Raw genomic sequence first — 17,285 nt, forward strand, 5'->3', positions numbered from 1 at the left:
CAGGACTCCTGAGGCTCAACCCCCAATCTTGCCGTGGTCCCTTAGGGCAGGGGCTAGGGTGTCCCCACTCCGGGGTACTAACTCTGCACTGGGCACTTCCCTGACCCACTGATCATTGCATACAATAGAAAGCAATGCAATTTATTACACAAACAGCGATCAAATCAAATACAAAAAATAAGAAAAGAGGAGAAAGGATAAAAGAAAACACCCAACACTGCCCCCTGGCACGGGGCACCACAAACAGTGTCTCTGGGGTTCACAGTCTGTGTCGCACATTGCAGGCCCACTGTCCAGGCCCTGGCTGCGCTGCAGGGATGCAGAGTCAGACCCCTGCTCTGCCACTAGCCACACACTCCCAAAGTCCCCTTCGCTCTCCCCAGCTGCTCCCCACACACCTAGCTCCAGATGGCTCCTGCCCCAGCTTGCTCTGCTTCGGTGCAGCTGCGCTTGGCTCTCTGGGATGCCCCTCTGTTCTGCTGCTGTGGGTCGGGTCAGCTTGGCTTGGCTCCATTCAGCTTTCTGTGCTCCTCTTCCAGCTGCAGACTGCTTTTTTCTTAGCTCTGGTCAGCTCTGCCCAGGCATGCAGCTCCAGCTCACAGGGAGGGCTGGGCTCCCCCCGCCCTCCTGGCTCCCTCATTGGCCTGCCCGTCCTGTCAATCAGGCTGACCTGGGTTGGCCTCTCTCCACTGGCCGTGGGGGCTGTCCGTTCCAGGGTCCTGCTTCCTCCAGAGATGGCCAACCCAAAAAGACCCACTAAGTTTCAGTAAGGGGCTAATAGACCCCTTACACATGGACTGCTTGTTTGCTCTGCCCCTGCCAGAAGGGCCAGAGTCCACCAACTATTTGCCCACTCTATCCCTGCCCCAGGGGCTGGAGTCCACAGATTGCTTGATGGCCCTGCCCCTGCCTGAGGGGCCGGAGCCCCTTGAATGCTAATTCCCCCCTTTGGGCCTTCAAACCCAGAGAAGCAATGTAACAAGGGGGCATGGCCTCCCTCCCAGACGGACAGGGAGTGAAGTCCCAACGCCTTACAGAAGAGATGTTAGTTTACAGATTATATTAGATAATGGAAGCTTAGTTAGTTTCAAAGTTTGATGGCGTGTTGTCCAAAAGTCCACAATTTTCAGCTTACTGAGCCCTGAAAACTATGTCTATCCATCATACATGAAACATTTTTAATGAGACATTAAATTGCCTTGCAAGTTTTCATCCTTGGGGTTATTTTTTTTTTTTTTAAATCAATATGGCTAATTATCCATTTTATATTAGAGACTGACAGTTAGGATATTAATACCAGTAACTCTTGCCCACCTTTTTAATATATTTATATATTTTGTATGTTAATATTCTTGGAAGTATGGAACTTTGTTACATCTCTATGAGTTGGTAGTGGCATGGCTCACAAGTATTTAAATCCAGTTTTGAATAGCTATTCAACTGAATTCCAGCCAAATTTCAGATAACTAGTTCTGACCAAGCTATTTTCTGATTTCTGTTAAGGTCCAATAATTAGGAGGAGATACCAGTCCTTTTCCTGTGTGGAACTGCTCCCTAGTCATGTAATGTAATTTAATATTAAACTATCCCAAATGAGACAATTTCCATCCTTCCTTTTAAAGAATATTAAGCAGACTAATATATCTCACTGTTAGGAATTCTTCTTGATATGTAGCCTAGATTTTAAATTTTGCTCTTAGTTATATAGTATCCCTGACTACTACCCTAAATAATTCCACTCCCTTTTTGTCTTCAAATATGTAGTCATTTTTAACGATGCTGTAAATAGCTACTTCTTTTATTCTTAAATCAATCCTTCTAGACCCCATAAACATTTTGTTGCTTTTCTCAGAACTCCTTTTATTTTGTCTCCGATCATCCATTAGAGCTTCTACTAGGGTGTATATCATATAAATACTGACATAAGCATTCTAGTTCATTGTAGATTGAACATTTTCGCATAGTATATTTCAGAAATAATTCGGGACATTTAGTGAGTACTGAGTGGAAGACAAGATCTCAAAACAGTCTGCATCCCCACAGATGTTGGTGATATGATGTCAGGAGTTATCACCTTCCCTGAGAGTTGTAGTATCTTGCTGAGGAGCCAACCATTGTCAAGATAAACTCTCTATTATGAACAGAACTAGGTACAGAAATGAGGTAGCAAACTTTCTAGTACTCCATGTAGCTGCAACCTGTGACTGCCCGGTCCTGCTTTGTTTCTGCCCCAGCAGAAAGTGTTTATGCAGGTTTTGGTTTCCTGTGATGGAATGTACAGGGAGTGTAGCATCTCTACGCTGCCCGGATGATTTACTCTATAGCACATCTGTCTTTTATTTGCTCCCTTTCTAAATTTCTTAAATGAATTAAACATTATTAAATGAAACTAACAAACTATAACAAATACAACTGACAATAACCCTTCAGGTTATAACGCAACACTAACATATCTTGGTCAGTCTCTTAGGATGCTTCAGCAGTCTTCCCAATCTCTGTATTACAAACCCTTCTTAGGCAACTCCTTGTCTATAACAGGCTGGTCAGTCTTGGTCAATAACAAGGTCAGTTTGTGAATTGTTTTCCACTTGAATGTCTTCTCTCATTTCACATATTTCGGCTGAATTGTCAGGTATCATGAGCAGATGCTTACACGTTCCTTTTGTAACATTTTGCCTTTGTCTGCGATCAGTGAATATAAGCAAGGACAAGGTGACTCTTCTTTGATAATTGTAACCTTGTCTGGCTGGGTGCACAAATTCTCATTGAGTCTTTGCTTTTTAGCTATGGAAAGGACTTGCTCCTTTATTTTAATATTTTGCCTGACTGTACTTTCCTACTCTGTTCCTCACTATCACAGACTCCTGAGCAATCCTTTGGTTTTGTCCCATATTTGGTTTTCGAGTATTTATACATCTGTTATAGAGGAGTTCATCAGGTGACTTTCCACACTGAGTTGTGATAAATATGGATTGTCTCTTCCATCCATTACTTTTTTGAACAAGTTCTTCACTATACATACTCCACATTCAGCTGATCCATTGGTTTGAGAATATCTGGGATCTCTCATGATGAAAGTTGTACATTTTAGAAAAGTTCAGGAACTCCCTTTTCTGGAGCTGTAGTCCTCTGTTCTTGGAATTCCATGACATGCAAATGCAGATTTAATGTGCCCTACAATTGTGGCTGCTGTGGTATCTTCAGGTATGACTACTTCTGATTGCAGCTCAGGGACTCTCCACTCAGCAGCCAAAGTTTGTTCTCTTCTGGACCTTACTGCCTTTCCCAGAGTCCATTCTAACCAGCTGATTGTGTCTTCCCCAGTTAAACATGTCTATTGTGATTTTGTCCCATGGAATTGCTAGTTGGTTTTGTGGCATCATTGGTTCTTTCTGCTGGAAATCTCTCTACTTCTGACACCTACCACACCTATTCATTATTTTTTTCACTATTCATCTGTGGTCAGAATACAGCTTTTCTAGCTCTTCTTTGATTTGGTCATTTCCCAGGGCCTTTTATTTATTTATTTCGGTATTGTCCTTCTCATCACTGTGGGGACCACAATTTGTATCCCCTTTAAAAAGCACTTATGAGATCACTGAAATTTTTATTTATATATATATATATAGTGAGAATATGCAGGTGGGAAGTGTTTGATTTTTTTTTTCTTTTCTTTACTTATCGCTTGTTTCACTGCTGATAGCATCTCATCTCTAGCTATTTCTGTCTCTAGTTCATCCCATATGCCTGGAGATACAATATGAGACACTTGTCATGTTCACATGTATATTTACTGCTTGTGCCAGATCATCAGGCTGTGTATTGTCAGAAGGAACATATGTTCTTGAGAGTGTGTCTGCCATTGCTAAGTGGCATCCAGGTTGGAATCATCCTTCTTCAGAAATCAATTTTATATTTTCAAAAATAATCACTACATCCTTGCTGATGCTTCTTTTATTCCCTTTTGTGCATCAATGGATTGTAATCAGTTTCTGCTTTGAAAGAAAGAAAGTTGTAAAATTTTGTTCATATTCCAGACCTAGTATCTCTTTTTCAATTTGTGCGTACATCTTCTCTGCAGCTGTCATAAACCTAGATGCATATGAGATTGGCAACAAATTAGTTCCATGACACTGTAATGGTACTGCTCCCAGCTCTCCTTTCAGGGCATCTGTGGAGATTCTGATATCTTTTAGTGGGTTGAACAGTAGCACTGGAGCTGATGTCAAAATGTGCTTTAAATAATTGAACTCTTTCATGCTCTGGCATCCATGCCCATTTGGTAACCTTGTGGCAATTCATAGATATCAACTCAAAAGGAACCATTGTGATCCTCTAATCATTCTAATCTGATCTTGTGTATTACACAGGTCATAGAACTTCCCCAAAATAATTCCTAGAGCAGATCTTAGAGAAAAATATTCAATCTTGATTTAAAAATTGGCATTGATGGAGAATTCATCATGGACCTTGGTAAATTGTTCTGTAAGCCAGGTCTGAGTGTCGGAGTAAAGGGGGGCACATTATTTGCATGGGCTTTGTATCTGCATGAGTACAATTAAGTACTTAGCATAATTTACCTAGGTGCGGAGCATAATGGGAAATGGTTAGCAGGGCTGGGTTTGGGTTACAAACCACTTTTGTGTTAACTGCTGGGGTAATGAAATGTTGTCCTTCAATTGTATGAACAGATGTCAGCAAAACTGTGCTTAGTCTGTTATGATAGAACACTTCACCCTAAACTAGGCAGAGCTCCCCAAGGGTGGCAGGCCGATGTTTCAGCCTGGAAAAGGGGGAGGTAGAGGAGTCTCCTATTGGGATTGCAGGGGCCAAGTGAAAGGGCTGCCCCAGGCAGGGAGTGACTCTCACCTCCCATTGTTAAAAGGTAGACTTAATGACTCACCTTGGAGTCTTTTGTCTCTTGAAAGCAGGGACATTTCCTGTATGACAGCAGAAGGTTTACCTAAGAGCTGAAATCATTAGGAGCTGAAATCACTAAGAGCTGAACTTTGCCTGACCACCAACAGAACTGAGTGGGCAACAGGCAACTCTGGTGGGAGGCTAGCACAATCGGTGCCAGCCCAGGGCGGCCGGCGGAGGGGCCGGCACAGTCGGTGCCAGCCCAGGGCGGCCGGCAGCAGGAGCCAGGTGCGGTTGGTGCCTGCAGTCGGTGGGAGATCGGCGTGGTCGTTGCCAACAGTGGGGGACTCAGTGAGGCCCACAGGCAATAGGAGACGGCAGCAGAGGGGGCCTGGACAGGCCTGTGTTGGACTGGTGTGGCATACGGGGCGGAGCCACACCTGAGAGGTGGATATTGCAACTACGACAGTCAGTACAGGGGCAAGAAGGAAGGGAGAGGTGCAGGACACGCCCTGTACTCTGGGATGGGTTTGGGCTCATTGAGTTCATGAACTCTGTTTGCACTGTTTCCCAAACCAGTGCGGTGTTATCTCTGTTTTGCTATTAAAAGGTTTCTTTCTACACTCAGACTCTGTGCTTGCAAGAGGGGAAGTATTGCCCTTTGGAGGGCGCCCAGGGGATAGTGTGTAATTTCCCAGGTGACTGGGTGGGGGCTCGAGCCAGTTTGGTGTTGTATCATTGAGAGGGACCCCTAGATAGAGAACCCGGCCCTTGTTGACTGGGCTGGCACCGACTGTGCTAGCCTCCCACCAGAGTTGCCTGTTGCTCACTCAGTTCTGTTGGTGGTCAGGCAAAGTTCAGCTCCTAATGATTTCAGCTCTTAGGTAAACCTTCTGCTGTCATACAGGAAATGTCCCTGCTTTCAAAAGACAAAAGACTCCAAGGTGAGTCATTAAGTCTACCTTTTAACAATGGGAGGTGAGAGTCACTCCCTGCCTGGGGCAGCCCTTTCACTTGGCCCCTACAATCCCCATAGGAGACTCCTCTACCTCCCCCTTTTCCAGGCTGAAACATCGGCCTGCTACCCTTGGGGAGCTCTGCCTAGTTTAGGGTGAAGTGTTCTATCATAACAGACTAAGCACAGTTTTGCTGACATCTGTTCATACAATTGAAGGACAACATTTCATTACCCCAGCAGTTAACACAAAAGTGGTTTGTAACCCAAACCCAGCCCTGCTAACCATTTCCCATTATGCTCCGCACCTAGGTAAATTATGCTAAGTACTTAATTGTACTCATGCAGATACAAAGCCCATGCAAATAATGTGCCCCCCTTTACTCCGACACTCAGACCTGGCTTACAGTTCCAATAGTTAATTACCCTGACTGTCAAAAATTTATTTCCAGTCTGAATTTGTCTAGCTTCAACTTGCGGCCAGTGGATCACATTATACTTTTCTCCACTAGATTGAAGAGCCCATTATTAAATATTTTCTCCGTAGATACTTTTGCATTGTAATCACGGCATTCCTTAACATTCTCTTTGTTAAGCTAAATAGATTGCACTCTTTTAGTCTATCACTATAGGCATGTTTTCTAATCCTTTAGTCATTCTCATGGCTTTTCTCTGAACTTTCTCCAATTTATCTCCAATCTTTCTTGGATTGTGGGCATTAGAATTGGACACAATATTCCAGCGGCTGTTGTACTAATGCCAAAAACAGAGGTAAAATAACCTCTCTATTCCGTCTCAAGGTTCCCCTGTTTATGCATTCAAGGATCACATTAGCTTTTCTGGTCACAGCAACTGTGCCCCATGCAGCCCTCCATATTGAACCTCTCCCCAGTGGATGCCTCCATTCCCCCCTACCCTAGCACAATGTCAGGGATTTCTGTCATGAACATGGTTTCACTGTTTACATTTGTTCATGCACCTTTTAAAAAAAAATTCTCTAGGGTTCTGTTGTTACTGGTGTGTCAGTGTGGTAATGGCAGCTGGCCTGCCTGGCAATGGGTCCATGTTGTATTTTTCTAGTACTTTTTTTTATAAATAAAGCTTTATATTTCACCAAGAAAATGTATTGCTATCACTGCATCATATCATACAATACAACGTTGTATACATACAATGTCAAATAAAAAAGGTAAACACAAGATCAGAGACAATTGGGAATTAGTATGTGAACACCATTCTTCTAAACTATTATTTACATCAATCCATACTGTGCATCACCCTCTTCTCCTACCCCCCACTCCCATTTCATAAGTGGTCACTTCATTCCTAAGTACATTGCATGGCAATCAACATCCCACTCCCCCATAAGCACTGAAACCCTTCACAATCAATGACTCCACCCACACAAGTAAATTCTTAAAGGGTCTATTTGCCCTCTTCCATTGAGCCATGGAAGTCCATAATGCAAGGGCACAAAGCATCCCTGACTTCTGTTGCCCAGGCACTTCCAGGTCCGGCTGATGTGTAGCTCACTTTCTGGCTGAGGAAACTGATTCAGTGGCCCCTCATTGTCATAGGTTCATTCTGCGGGAAATGGCTCACCTCTGCCTTCACAAAGATTGGGAAGAGCACAAGAAGCCACAGTAATGCAGATGGCACTGATGACTCTGGCATCCGAACAGGTCTGTAGACATCTCCAACAGGATTTCAGTCTGCCAAAAGCACATTCAACCCCCATTCTACACCTGCTGAGAGTGTAATTAAACCCTCCTTTGCCAGGACCTCTTAAATCATGGTATGGTTTCATAAGCCAAGGCAAAAGGGGATATGCGGGGCCCCAGAATAATGGTGAGGACAGTAACTCTATTTATGACAATGTTATTTGGTGGGAATAGTGTCCCAGCCTGTCCAGGAACATAGATTCCCAGTCAGTGAAAAACCTTGATATCATGAACTTTCTCAGTGCAACCCATTGATAAATCAGCCTCTGTGATGCACAAGGGCCTGCATGACAATGGAGCAGTACCCTTTGCGGTTTATCTACTCCTGTACTTGTTGAAGAGGGCAGACTATGGGCACATGAGTCCAATAGTATGAGACCTGTAGCAGTCTGGGGAAGCCAGCTTCCCGAATGTTATAGCAACCTGCTTCTGAACCGGCAAGGGCACCCTCGTGTGTATCTTTACACCAGAGGGTTGGGGCAAGCTGCTCACAAAGCTCTCAAATTGGAGCTTTCTTCATGTGAAAGTTCTAGATCCACTGCTGGTCATCCCAGGTCTGTATGATGATGTGATCCCACCAGTCTGTGCTTCTGGCCCTGTGCCAGGAGTACCAGTCTAAATAGGGGGCATCAGAAGTCATGATCATGACTTCTGAGTGTCATGAGCAGCATCAGCCACTTCAAGTCTGCCATGCCTGGGTACTCCTCTGCCGCTTCCACCTCCTCATACTCCATTATAAGCTCTGTCAGGTGCCTTCAGTGGGACAGAAAATGCTGTTGAAATGTCCAACAGCAACTCACAGAAGCATTGCCTGTTTCCTGGCATAGGAATGAAAGCGCAAGCAAGAGAAGTTCTTCAAATGGTATCTTTTCCACATTGTTGGCTCCAGTTGCTGGAAGCACGCAGACCAAAATGACTGCATGGTCAGATGTATTGGCAAGCTGTTCAAACTTCTTATAAAGTGCAATGTAGACAGTCAAGTTTTCCAACAGTGCACCACGGTCAAAATGCTTTGACTGGGTCTGCATGCTTAGTGTGGATACCAGACCACCAGGTTCAAGCCTAGGTTAGAAAATTCTTAACATAGGGTTAACAATCAGTGTAGATGCTCAAGCCCTGGGTTCTCTAACCCAGGGTCAGCTGAATCAAGTCCCACTAACCCTGGGCTTACACTGGAGTGTAGACATACCCACAGTATCACAGCTAAATACAAGGTGGAACAGATTGTTTAGTGTAAGTGGTTAATACATAAGAAAACATACAAGGTGAAGTGTCCCATTAACCCCTCTGCAATCATAGGACAAAAAGGGGGGTTTAGTGGGTTCCAGATTGTTGTAATAAGTCATAAATCAGTATCTTTATTAAGGCCATGATTTTTAGTGTTTAGCAAAATTATGTCTTTATGCTCCCAGACTCATCTTTTGAAGGAGTTGTGCAGGTTTACCTTTAGGACGAGGACTGAGAGGCCAGGTATGGTTTTGTGAAAAGTGTTTGCCCATGCATGAGATGGTGGGTTTTTTTTGTCTTTTATCATTTTTCTCTGTGAGTTCATGGGAGAGAACGGTGATTGTCTGGTTTCACCCACATAATAGTTACTGGGGCAACTAGTACCCTGGATGAGGTAAACCACATGGTGTGATAAAGGTGTATAGGACCTGTGGATCTTGGAAGGTGTGCTGTGGAGGTTATTGATCATCATAGCAATGGAGCTATGTCTGCATGTTTTGCATCTGTTATGGCAGGATCTGATGCAACTTTCAGTTGGTGGGTCCTGGTCTTTGGGGAGTTTGCTTCTGATGATGAGCTTGGCAAAGTTGGTGGGTTGTTTGAAGGCCAGAAACAGAACTTCAGGGAAGAATTCTTTCAGGATGTTGTCTTGGTTGAGTATGGGTTGTAATTGTTTAATGATACCCTGCATGGGGTGGTAAGTGACAACAGGGAGTGTGTGGTCACACAGAAGGTTGGGAGGTTCTATATTGAAGCAGGTTCTCATAGGTGTTTCGGGGTGGCTCGTTCCATGATGTGATCTAGTTCTCTGGTGGAGTGTCCTTCTTTGATGAAGGAGGTTTTAAGTTTGTTGATCCGTATGTACAAGAAACTCATGGATCACTGCACTTAACTTCACAAATCTAGTAACCACCCCAAATACACTAAGAAATCTGTTCTCTACTGCTAGGCACTTAGATACCACAGAATGTGCTGTGAGGAGAAAGCCCAGGATACACACCTTAACATGCTTTTAACTGCACATTCCTGCTTCCTCTGCACATTTTAGCATAATGGTTGTGTTTGTTACAGTTTCTACATATTTGCCTGAAGGCTGGGTGTTTCCTATGATCATGCTGGTTGCCATATCAATGTCATTGTTTCCTACTTTACATGTCTCTGTCAGTTGTCAATTTAATTTCTGGGAACTTTCCCTTTCTGGTTTATGTAAGGTGCTCACAGTCATGAGCTCTGTGTCTTTCTCTAGACTTTTTATTTGTGTTTCTGTGTGTTGTACAGCTTGGCATATACATAACATCCTTTCTATTGTCAGATCCATCTCCCTTAGTAATCTTTCATAGACTTTTTTGTTGTTACACCCTAGAACAATCTAGTTTTTAATGAGTCTGTTAATATTCCATATTCACCAGATTGACTATTTAGTTTTAAGTCTGTAACAACTCCTCTATTATTTTCCCCTTTACTCTGTGTTCTCATCCTGAACGAGTATCTCACATTAGTAACACTTTTTCTAAGGATACAACAATCCTCAGACATTTTCTTTATTTCTGCAAAAATTTCCCCTCTCTCCTGCCCACCCCTTCCATCTGCATAGAATGCATTGTAGACATTTATGACTTCTGTGCTGCTACTAATAAAAAAGTAGAGCAGTCTTTTGCTCATCCTCCAGTTTATTTGCCCCAGTGGCTTTCATATACACTTCAAATTGTTGTCTGTACTGTTTCCAGGCATACTTAGTATTTCCCCAGGTTCTTGGTGCTGGTGGGGAGAGTTACATACAGTTACACAGGCTCAATAGCAGCCATTTCAATATTACCTCTTACTATGTCTTTCAGCATGCTGTGCCTTCCACTCCTGGTACCATGTAGCATCTTACTGATGAGCAGACCAGTATCAAGATATATCCTTTATTATTAACCGAACTATGTACAGAAATGAGGTAACAAACTTTCTAATGCTCTGTATAGCTGTAGCCTGCAACTGCCCTGTCCTGGGGTTTTTTTATTTCTGCCCCCAGCAGGAAGTGTGTCTCAGGAAACCAAAGAGTAGATGAAGCACGTACAGGAAGTATGGCATCTCTACCAAAGGTCTCTGTAGCATAAAGGGAGACTCTGGCCATTTTAAAATAGGTCGTCTTAACTGCGAGTGATCGTGGTCTCCATTGAGAACAATAGTAGACAGCAGTCATTGTGAAAGAGGATAGTTCTTTGTGAAATTCTGAGTAGTAGATCATTATTTGTCAGCCATGCTGAAGAATAAACTTCCAATTATGAAGACTAACAGCAAAAACTTACCATTAGTCCTAAAAACTGAAATCTTCAAATGTAGCCCGTGCATGAGATTTCACTGAGTTTTAGCTACATGATAGCTTGTTTTATTCCATTCAGATCAACAAAAGGTCTAACACAGGCTGCTAAATTTCTTAAATGATGCTTTCCTTAATTTTAACTCCTAAATTAACCAATTTGTTTCTAAATTCTCAGAAAATTCGTTCTATACTCACAGAACAAGTGCTGTAATTTTAGACAAGATATGCTGCATTCTTCCTACATAATAATAAAAAGGTTGTATCTCTGATTTAAATGCAAAATTCACATCAAGCTTAACTGTGGAACTGTAATCTCTCCATAATAATGGGCAAAAACAGGAAGGATACTAAATCCAAATAACACAAACTTTTGTAAAGTTTAGCTTCCTTGTAAAATCTGTTTCAACCTTAATGTTGTAATTTGGGCCAAGCTCTCCTACTAATATGACGATATTCTTTATATGACATTTTTAGAAAAAAATGTATCCTATTATCTGAAATATACTTACCAGTTGATCTGGAAATATTTGTTCAAAACGGAGGCATTATACATCTTCCTGGCATGAATATCATATACCATATTGTTTTCCCACTATCAAAATAATGTGCGAGTTTCTGTAATGTCTGTTTTAAGTCCACGACAGCAAGAGTGCACTTACCACTAGTGTGTAGATCTACTTCCAGGTAATATTTAGAAGAAATTGATCTACAAATATTCCATTCTAGTTTAATAAGAATGTTAAAAACTGTACCCCTTCCTGTTTTTTCCCCTTTCTGGTATGACCATAGGAAGATTAGAAGCAAACAAAGCAAACACAACACAAAGAATACAAGTGACCTTGAAGCCAAACTATTTGCAGGATGAGACTGTTATGAAACGACCAGTATATGAGAACATAAAGGTCTCAGTGGAGTGCTAGACTCTAAACTTTGACTGCTGTTTTATGCTATAATAGGCTAGTCTTTTCAGATGGCTAGAATGCTAGATAACCCTAATACTACGTTAGATCACCTCAGGAAAATGTGCCAGTCATTTGGATATGAACAATCTCTTCTCAAACCATCAGGACCAAGGAACCCATATATTTGTTTTCTGCTATGGATTGAAGGGTTCAGCAACTGAACAAGATAGAGATTATGTTTCTGGCTTTAAAAGGGACTTCTATTGCCTATTTTGGAGTTAATTGAGTTTAGCTAAATTTTGTCAACTTGTTTTAAGCCTCTTGAACTTCTGAGCTCCCCATTGCTTCTCAACTAGACTACATAACTTTACACTAGATTATGTAATTGAGGTTCACTTAAATTTATCTGACCTTACTGGATCAAGCAGTTAATAAGCTGCGGCAGAATTTACAGCATGAATGTGCATGTAATCCATTTGTTTTAAAGGGAATTTGCAGAGGGAAACAAAAAAAATTTCAGGTGGGCTTTAGTGGAAGGTTATTAGATTTTTATTAGAACTAAAAAAAATCAATAAGAAAATAATATATATGGGAATCAGATAAATTTGTACAATTGGGGAGGTGCTGAATAACTTGAGAGAAGAGAGTAGTGATAAGCTATAAGGCCCATCTAATCTGGTGTTCATTCACATCTTTACCATTTTAATTTTAGCTACATGGATCTCACTCCAACTTCTAGTTAAAACACCACAAAATAGACTCTCACAATTTGTCTCATGACAAATATTAATCTAAAAACTCAAAATACCAGAATAAATCTTGTTGACCGTCTCAGGAGAAAAGCCAAAGGTTATAGCCAGCCCTTCTAATTCAGAGATGAGGAAACGTAGGGAAGTTTCTACTGCCACTCATTGTGCTTTTCCTAGTCTCTTTCCAGGGCTGTTCTTTTCCACCCCTTGCATTATTTCCATGTTGCCACGTTAGGTTCCTTATTACAAGCTATGTAAGAGAACTGGTTACAATACAACTGTGGCCTAACTATGTTGTGACCAGATTAAAGCATGTGGACCAGATTAAATCATGTTATGAACATGTCAAGGGAACCATGTTACATGTAACCCTCACAGAAAACAAAACTGTGTTCTAACAACATTAGGAAACAGCCATGTTGTAACTGGATTCCCTAATATGGCTGTAATTGGAATGTAGATGAGAACTCAGGGATTTGACCTCTGATCTCAGGTGTCCTGTGACATCCTTCCTCTCCCATTTCTATCTCAGATCTCTCAGTTGTTCCTTTCATGATACTATGATCTCCCTTTGTTCCCATAACTTATCTACAAAAATATTTACCTAGATGCGCCTTCAAAGAAGAAGATGCCAGTATCTTGTTAAATGTCCATTATGTGTGTTCCAAATCCTCTCAGGATTGTATTAGTTGCTTTGGACATGATTTTCTGAGTATTGGTTTGGTTTGTTTTCCTGTACCACTGTTACTACTCTAAACATCCTTTTAAAGTTGTATCTAGACAATATTTGACTTCCAGTTCCTCCTTCATATCTTGGACCCAATTCACCAAATCTTCATTCTGATTAAATAGCATTTTGCAATCACTTTCATCAGTTTGCATCAGTGACAATGGCTACACAAAGTACAAAGAGACACTGACATGCATCCCTTATTTCCAGTTAAGCACTCACCAGACGATGGAGCATCTCTTCTTGGGGCTATCCTAATTTAGCACACTAATTATCCTGGCTGAATTGTCAACCTGGAGCCTGCTCGTTGTCAACCTTTAAAGAGACAAAACTCTTTTGTAATTCCCTCATTTTATTTCTACTCTCTATCACATATAAATTATCAACATATAAAAATCAATCTTTTACACCTTTAAATATGGATAAAGTGTCATTCTGTTGCCTCTTTTAGCAAGGTTATTAACTACAGTGAGAGAGATTTTAAGTGAGTACAAGTTATGAGGCATAAAGATCAGAAATGGTTAAAAGAAAAATAAAGATAAGACATTTACTATACCAAACTTAACAAACTATATTAGATTCAAGCAAAGTTTCTCATCATATGCTTCCAGCAGTCCTACTGACCAAGCCCTGTAGGTCAGAACCCCTTCTCCCAGAGTCCAACGAAGGCTTCCTTTGTTGCTTCAGATGCAGTGACTGTGATGGGCAGAGAGAGGGAGTGGGAAATGCATTGGTGTGTTTGTCCCTCCTTTTTATGGTTTTAGTCCCCCTCTTGAAAAGCATTTCCAGCCGGTCACCAGGAGATTAAAAGTTTATGTGGAAGGATGTTCCTTGCTGCTTTTTCCTCACCTGTTAGAGTTTCCTTTGTTTCCCTTCTTGCTTCATGACTCTGTTCACTGCTTAAATGCAAATTAAGCAGAGCACCCATTCCTTTGTTTAAAAGAGACCTGTTTTTCAACCTCAGTTGTGGGGTTTGGAACATAACACAGGGAAAGCTCACAATTTCATATACAATATTGCAACACGTATTTTATCAGGACAATACTGACAAGCAAATTATGAGGTTTTTAAATGACACCTTACAAGGCATACTTTGTACAAAGATTATTACAACAGAGTATAGGGTTTGAACATGAGTATATTCTGTCACAATTAAACATTATATTTTATTTAATTCGTTGAACATTATGTCACAGTTGATTCCCAGTTTTGTATGGCAATGTAATAATAATAATAAATTCAAAAACTGCTTATTTCTTAAAACTAGGCTGTGTCAAGCTACTAATATTACCTTTTTGTGGGAATGCAGATGGTATCATTTACAACTACCATACACTAATTCCTGCATTTTATTCAACCATTGTGCACTTGTACATTTATGGTATCAATGAGTTCCCAGCATTAATAAAATCCCCAAAATATACAGAAGTTCTATCAATTTGCCTTATATCATTCAGAACATTTACAAGTAGCTAGAATGATCAGTATGAATCCTTGTGAATATTCACAGAATTGCACTTGATATGTTGGTAAAGGTTAAGGAAAATCATGTATTGTACATGATTTTCAAGTATTCATCATTTCAGAACCAAATGGCTTCAGCGACATTAAGTATATTTGTTCTCATTGAGGAGTTTGTCTGTGGCAAATTAGAAGTTTTAACATTCAGTTTGTGTGGTTTTGTTTTTAATTATATAAGGAAAAAATGGTCTAAATATAATTTGTCATGCCACATATCTAAAACCAGCTCAGAAGGAGAAGGATTTGCCTCCCTGCCTATTCTTCCTCCTTAACCTCTGTATTTAAACAGCTCCCAAAGATACTGCTTATTGTCTGCTTTTTTTTCCTGACTCTGGGAAATTGTATTGTGCAATGTCATTTCACTTAGGCCACTAAACAGAAGAGTCCCTTTCAGTGTGGGATGAATTGCCCAAAAACTGGCTATGGGCCCAATCTTGGAAACCTGTACACAGACTTGGCATTGTCATCAGTGGGAATTACACCAGGAATATACATATGATGAGAGTTTAGTGAGTGTATAGAATGAGGAAGGTTGGTTTTGTGATAGAGCACTAGAGTGAGGCTCAGAAGATGTGGGTTTCATTTTCAGATCTGCCACAGATCTTGGGCAAGTCACTTAATTTTCCTGTGCCTCAATATCTCACTTGTACAATAGGAATAATAATACATATTTTCTTCCACCCTTTGTTTTGTCTATTCAGACTCTTACAATCCCAGCTGGGGCCTTTAAGTGCCACTGAAATACAAATAATAAATATAAATAATGAACCTAGAGGTCATATATCCGGCTGGTGGAGGAGGGAATAAGATCTTAATTTCATAGTAGTTGATTTGAATGTGGTACCAGAAATGTGGGAAGTGCTATGTGCTCAGGGTGAAGCATATGCTATGTTTCCACAGAACAAGTGGAGGTTCATTCATGTGGGAACAAACACTCTTAATGACAGCTGATACGCTGAAAAACGCTTAATGTTCTAATGTATAAGGTAAAAGGGCTCTGTATTATTTATTTGCATTACTGTAGCACTTAGAGGACCCAGCCAAGACTGGCATCCCATTGTTGTAGACACTGCACAAACAATGCTCTGAAGTGTTTACAGTGTTAAGTAGACAGGACAGACAAAAGGACGACAGGAAAACAGAGGCACACAGAGATGAAGTGTCTTGCCCAAGGTCACCCAGCAGATTAGTGGCTAAACTGGGAATAGATTCCCATCCCATTGCCCTGGCTGTACTGCTGCCAAGTCTTTGCTTACTGATTGACCATAATACTGAGGACAATCGGTCCCTTAAAAAGGCAGGTAAGTTAAAGTATTTTCTCTGATTAAAATGTATAGTGTTCAGCATTCTCCAAAATCAGACCATCTGTGTAAATGCCTAAAGAAGGATTTAGGAACCTAACTTAAGCATCTGGTTTTGAAGCATTGGCCATTATTTCTGTTTAGAACCAGCTCTTTGAATCCTGAAACTAAGCAGTGTCTGCTATGTTTTTTGCTTTATCCCACATGTGCAGAAGCTGGCTGGTTACTTTGGAGTTGCTCATGGGTCCCAGGCTCCAGGAATTGATTCAAATCATCATGCACAAATAAACAAGTTATTTAAAAACTAAATACGAGAAAAACATTTCATGGACTTTTGCAAAGAGATGGTAATTTTACAACACAGGGATGTATAAAGCTTTTTGTTGTTGTTGCATGTGAAAATAACCATCATAAAATGTGCAGTTCTGGTCTCCCCATCTCATAAAAGATATTAGAATTAGAAAAATTATATAGAAAGGCAACAAAAATGTTGAGGGATATGAAACAGCTTCCATATGAAGAGAAATTAAAGACACTGTTCAGCTTAGAAAAGAGATCACTAAGGGGAGATATGAGAGAAGTCTATAAAATCATGACTGATGTGGAGAAGGTGAATAAAGAAGTGTTATTTACCCCCTTCATATAACACAAGCACCAGAGGTTACCCAATTAAGTTAATAGGCAGCAGGTTTAAAATTAATATAAGAAAATACTTCTGCACACAATGCACAGTCAACCTGTGGAACTCCTAGCCAGAGGATATTGTGAAGGCCAAAAATATAACTGGGTTCAAAAATAATTAGCTAAGTTCATGGAGGATAGGTCCATTCATGGCTATTAACCAAGATAGTCAGGATGCAGCCCCAAGCTCTGGGTGTCCCTTAACCTCTGGCTGCCAGAAGCACTGGCCATTGTCGGAAGACAGGATACTGGACTAGACACACCATTGTTCTGACCCAATATGGCCATTCTTATGTAGTTAAATTAGTTAATAGATAAAGAAAAGTCTAT

The 17,285-nt window shown here is 40.9% G+C and overlaps 1 long non-coding RNA gene across 1 annotated transcript in view; it reads left to right on the forward strand.

Annotated features, from left to right (window-relative positions):
* The window catches only part of LOC137160428 (uncharacterized), a 63,363-nt gene extending 46,794 nt beyond the window's left edge, over window positions 1-16,569 (forward strand). The window contains exons 2-3 of the long non-coding RNA XR_010921876.1: window positions 10,599-10,702; window positions 16,487-16,569. This is a non-coding gene — a long non-coding RNA (uncharacterized lncRNA). The remainder of the gene's footprint in view (window positions 1-10,598; window positions 10,703-16,486) is intronic.
* The last annotated feature ends 716 nt before the right edge of the window (window positions 16,570-17,285 follow it).

This window comes from Emydura macquarii, unplaced genomic scaffold (genome assembly GCF_026122565.2).
Source record: "Emydura macquarii macquarii isolate MOO-44397 ecotype Brisbane River unplaced genomic scaffold, CSIRO-AGI_Emac_v2 contig_2205, whole genome shotgun sequence".
NCBI lineage: Eukaryota > Metazoa > Chordata > Testudines > Chelidae > Emydura > Emydura macquarii.